The following is a 5,700-nucleotide window of genomic DNA, read 5'->3' on the forward strand; positions in this document are numbered from 1 at the left end:
TCGATGAACTTGCTAGATGAATATTTTCCAAACTATCTATGGCAGAGGATCAGCTCTTTAAAATATTTCCAGTCTGGCATGGACTGATACTTTGGTGGACTACAATAAAAATAAATACTGATCACATGCTTGGATGGCATGGAAATGTCAAATTGCTGTAACTGTTTCTAAACGCTTTCTCTCCATTTCTTCTTATCGCAGACCAGTAAAAAAGCAAGTTATGCACTAACCACACCAAGTGGCACTACTGGAAATGGTACCCCATTATTTTCCGGTATTTGGGGGCTGTAGATCGGATATTGATACAATCTTGTTCTTTAAAAAATCTCTTACTGGGGCACCTGGGTGGCTCAGTTGGTTAAGCGACTGCCTTCGGCTCAGGTCATGATCCTGGAGTCCCTGGATCGAGTCCCGCATCAGGCTCCCTGCTCAGCAGGGAGTGTGCTTCTCCCTCTGACCCTCCCGACCCTCCCCCCTCTCATGCTCTCTCTCAGTCTCTCTCTCAAATAAATAAAAAAAAATAAAAATAAAAAAATAAAAAATCTCTTACTGGTTTAAATTTTTTCCGTTGTAGGTAACCTGTTTTCTTTCTGTAAAATGTTTTGCGGCCTTATCTGAAACATTAGATATTCCGCTGTGGCACATCCCAGCCTTTAATTAGTTGAACCTGAGCCCATGGCTAACTGCTCTGCATGATGTTAGTGGTGTACTTTCAGAAGTCATTCATAGATTAATAGTGTATTTCATGGAATCAAAGATGCATTGATGCTGGTGTTTTCTTGATCTTCTAGAAGGTTTCATTGGTTCGTTTTCATGCTACTAATTTAGGACTGCTACTGGATGCCACCAATTGTTAAGACACCATCGATTTCAGAGATGTTAAAATGTGGAAGAACGTGTGTCTTAAAATATCTGTGCATGGTCCCGTGATTGTTCTAACCTCTAATTACTGTTGAGTGCTTGGAGACTTGCTTATGAGAAGGAGGAAAGACTTCAGTGACTTCTTTTAGAAACATCACCCCTCGGGGCGCCTGGGTGGCTCAGTCATTAAGCGTCTGCCTTCGGCTCAGGTCTTGATCCCAGGGTCCTGGGATCGAGCCCCGCATCGGGCTCCCTGCTCTGCGGGAAGCCTGCTTCTCCCTCTCCCACTCCCCCTGCTTGTGTTCCCTCTCTTGCTGTGTCTCTGTCAAATAAATAAGTCTTTAAAAAAAAAAAAATAGAAACATCACCACTCTGCTGAAAGGCATCTCTTCTCTTTGTGGTCACACCACGAACATTAACCGGGGCAAATTCTCTCACTAATTGGCTTGAGAACAACGGCTAACTTATCTGTGTGTTGGTGGCACTGGTTATCTTCCAATGGCATTAATAGACATTTTTCTTATCATTGAGATTCTTTTCTTTTTCTTACTTTCAAATTCCTTCTGTCCCATCGCTGCCATTCTGATCTTGTGTATATCAGGAGTTCTGCTAGTTATCCCATTTTCTTGCTTGCCGCTCAGGAGTGTAGTACTTCTTTCAGTCGTGTGCTGTGTGGACTGCTTATTATAGAAATTTCTCAGATTTTTCTGGTTATATTTCTCTCTTTCTGGGGAAGATAGGGATTCCCCCCACTGTTGTTATAGTTCTTGGTCTACAGTGATGGCAGTTTGGGAGGAAGGGTGGTTAATATGTGGGCTAACACTATAATTCATTTCTTCACCATGTATTTATTGAATGCCTCCTCTCTGCTGGGCATGGTTCTCTAAGCACTGAGAGTACAGCCATAAACAACAGTCTTCAGCTCCAGCCTTCACTGGAACATTCGTTCTGCTTAGTTCTGGTTTTCCTAAACTGGATGCTTATTTGGTTACATCCCTTCATTTTCAGATAGCTTTTTAAAACTTAGAATTTAGTAATTTCTTGATAGCTTAACACATACTTTATACAGATTTGGCACTAATGTGTTCTGCAGAAATGACGTAAACATCATTTGCTTTTTAGCCGATTACACCTCAACAAGAAGGCAACGGACAAACAGCCGTATAGCAAGCTCCCAGGCGTGTCTCTTCTGAAGCCCCTGAAAGGGGTAGATCCTAACCTAATCAACAACTTGGAGACATTCTTCGAATTGGATTACCCCAAAGTAAGTACAGCCTTGTACTCATTAGGAATGGGTGAGAGCTTTTCTTTTTTTCTTTCTTTCTTTTTTTTTTTTTTTCTTTTCTCTCACGGTAAACCCTTAAAGAGGCATTTTGACTGTAAAAGGTAGAGGTATTAAAAAAATGCATGATGATGTTGGCCTCATACAATTGATGCTGCAATAGCTGCAGTTACAGGACAGAATTGGGGTTGAGGAAGGGGTGCAGATTCCTTCTGTAACCTTGTAACCACCTGCATGTCCATCTGAATTAGAAATCCCAGAGTAGACCTCCTGGAACTCAGACACTGTTAAGTCCCTGATAGTTTGAATATAAAAATCTTGTTCCATGAGAGTTGTATGTGAACGACAGGAGGAAAAGGCAGTGCGAAAGAAAAAAGTGTTTAGTGGTCTGAAATGAGATTCAAGAGAGCTAGAAGTAAACGTAAATTCCCTTGAGAAATCTGGCTTTTGAGCCAAGAATAGGTTACAATTAGCAGTAAGATGGGGCTTCCTCATACCTAATTTCTAATTTCTTTATCTTTCTGGGTTTTAATGCCTAATTGTATTGTTCGTATCATTTATCTATACAGTCTGTAGATCTGTGAACTCAACGTACTCCTTTGGCGAACTCCCGGTTTTCTTGAGATGACAGTATTCTTTTTATCTCTTCCCTTTAATATTCCACTTGTAGTTTCTTAGGAGAACTTACTAAATCAAGAGATTTATGTATCTAGCTTTATTGCAGCTTTTTAAATTGCCTCTTTGAAACACCGCTTTTGAATGTGTCTTTACATTTCTACCTGCTTGATCATTCAGTCCATTGAATTTTCCTCCAGGGTCTTGTGTCAGTTTTTACACTGACTGTCCAGTTTGTCCATAGTTTTTGCCACTTGGAGACCCTTCCCCTCCTTTCTTTAGGACAGTGTATCTCAAGCTGTGAGAAGGAAAATAATACACACCACATTTCTTAGGGTGACACTCTTATTTCTTTTCTTTCAGCCCGTATTTTTCTCGGTAGCATCAATGAAAAGAATAGAGAAGACACAGATGTAATAGCCTTAATACACCTCTTATTAAGTATGTGGACACGAGTATAATTGGTTATTTTTTAGTGTTGTTTTTATATTAGTGCTTTTAAAGTTTGGAAGTGGGTATTTGAAGCTAATTTGAAGCAAAACAGTTATGTATTTTTCTTCTAGTCTGTGTGTGTGTGTGTGTGTGTGTGTATATGCATGCAGTATGTATCCAATAAATTGAATATGCAATTTTTAAAAAATAAGATACATACTTGATGTTTTTAAACTAAAAGTGCAAAAAGTGTACTTTTGTAATTTAGGAAGAATGATACAAATAAAATTAATTAGAAAAATGGAAGGTTTTCAAACCTCACATTATGTAAGTAAATGCAAAGAGAATTTTTTAATGAATATTTTCATTGGTTATTAAATCTCATTATTATTAAATATTTCATTGATTATTATTAAGCTAGAATCATGCATTTATCCTTGTGAAACTTGATGTCACATTTTAATTGTTTAATCATCATCCCACCCTATCCCCATTCACCCACTCTCAGAACTTAGTTATGGAACTTTTATGTTGGGTCCTTGGGAGATGATGGAATTGAATTGGTTGCGGAAGTTAGTGTGGGTTTTAGTTGTAGAAAGAGTTTCTAAAAATAACCCAGGAACATATGTATCCATTAATCCTGAACATTTGGGATAAATCAATAATTGATTTCTTCTGAATGAATGAAGATTTTTTTTTATTACAATTTGAGATTATCTCAAGAGCTCTAGTTTTTGCTTCTTTTTGCACTTACGTCATTGAGGTATTTAAATTGATCGCGGAGAAAGCTGTTTTGATACTTATAAAATGAGGAACCACATATATAAGAGATTGTTTTTATTCTTTTTTCAGAACTTTACTAATTATAAAAGTACTGTTTGTTAGCTGTGTAAATAGAAAATATAGAAAGCGGAGGGAAAGTGCTAGGGACCTGCAATCTAAAGGAAACCTTGGACCTCATGGCATTTTATTGGCTTTTTAAAAGACCAAGCCCAGTGGCAAATGTTCCACAAGAAACTGAAGTTAAACTGCTGAAATTCCACAAATCTAAGTGTGAACAGACAAGTTGCTTATGTCACCCACGAGGCATGTAGTCCTGAAAGGGACATCTGTGTGACTGCCAGGCCCAGCAGACTTTACTGTTGGCTTTTTTTCGAGTGTGAACATTGTTTTCCAGAAGTATGTCCAGTTTCATTCTGGACATAAGGTTTTCCTCCTGATTTGATTCCGAACATTATAGACCATTCTGGAAAAAGAACATGTTGAAGTTCAGAAATTTTATTTAATTTTGGACACGTGCAAGATTTACTGCTGGTACTTGTTCTGAATTTCTGGGTTTAAATTTTGGTGAGAATCGTTACTATACTAATTGCCCTGAAAGATTTCTGTACTTTACATATCTTGTCAATCCACTTATTTTGGGTTTTTTTTTTTTTTTAAGAGTTTATTTATTTGAGAGAGAGAACACATGGACCGGGGGGTGGGGGACAGAGGGAGAGGAAGTCTTATTAAGCAGACTCTGCACTGAGCTCGAAGCCTGACTTGGGGCCCCATCCCAGGACCCCAAGATTGCGACCTGAGCCAAAACCAAGAGTTGGGACACTTAACCATCTGTGTCACTCAGGAGCCCCAATCCACTTTTTCTTTATTTTTTTTTTTTTTTAAGATTTTATTTATTTGAGAGAGAGCGTGAGCACAAGCAGGGGGAGCAGCAGCAGAGGGAGAGGGAGAAGCAGACTCCCCGCTGAGCAAGGAGCCCCACACGGGACTCTATCCCAGGACGCCAGGATCACGACCAGAGCCGAAGGCAGCCGCCCAATGGACTGAGCCACCCAGGCACTCCTCCACTTACTTTGATATTTATTCCTTGGGGGAAAAAAATAATGAAAAAGCCATACAATTCATTTTCCGCAAAATTGAGCACTCAGCTTGGTGTCAGCATAGACGGCATTTTAGGGAGAGATTTAGCTGCGGAGGGAAGATGCAGCAATGTCTCAAATGGCTTGACAGCTTTATGTTAGTAAATTCTGGCCATATGAAGAGTTTTGTTTTTTTTTTTTTAAAGATTTTATTTATTCATTTGAGAGAGAATGAGATAGAGAGAGCATGAGAGGGGGGAGGGTCAGAGGGAGAAGCAGACTCCCCGCCGAACAGGGAGCCCGATGCGGGACTCGATCCCGGGACTCCAGGATCATGACCTGAGCCGAAGGCAGTCGCTCAACCGACTGAGCCACCCATGCGCCCTATGAAGAGTTTTTAAATTAAATGATCAGAGTTATTACCAGAGTGAGGCTGTGGTAATAATGGTGGGTTTTTTGTCTTTTTTGCAAATACAGAATTGGTTTAAAATGTTACAAGTCCGGTGCCATGTTTGGACTCTTTCTTGCTGGTAGTGTAGTTACCCTTAACAGGATCTAAACAAAGAATTAGAGAAGACAGAAAATCGAATCCATTATCAAAAGACCAAGCACAATATATGTGGTGAATCTGCAAGATAGGAATTTGCCAAG

At 39.5% G+C, this 5,700-nt stretch overlaps 1 long non-coding RNA gene across 1 annotated transcript; it reads left to right on the forward strand.

Moving 5' to 3' along the window:
- Positions 1–541: 541 nt before the first annotated feature.
- LOC145719643 (uncharacterized) lies at positions 542–4,354 on the forward strand. The gene is made up of 2 exons (XR_014142517.1): positions 542–2,125; positions 3,122–4,354. It is a non-coding gene; the product is annotated as an uncharacterized LOC145719643 (long non-coding RNA).
- Positions 4,355–5,700: the final 1,346 nt, after the last annotated feature.

This window comes from Leptonychotes weddellii, unplaced genomic scaffold (assembly GCF_054177405.1).
Source record: "Leptonychotes weddellii isolate Sample4059 unplaced genomic scaffold, ASM5417740v2 HiC_scaffold_6039, whole genome shotgun sequence".
Taxonomy (NCBI): domain Eukaryota; kingdom Metazoa; phylum Chordata; class Mammalia; order Carnivora; family Phocidae; genus Leptonychotes; species Leptonychotes weddellii.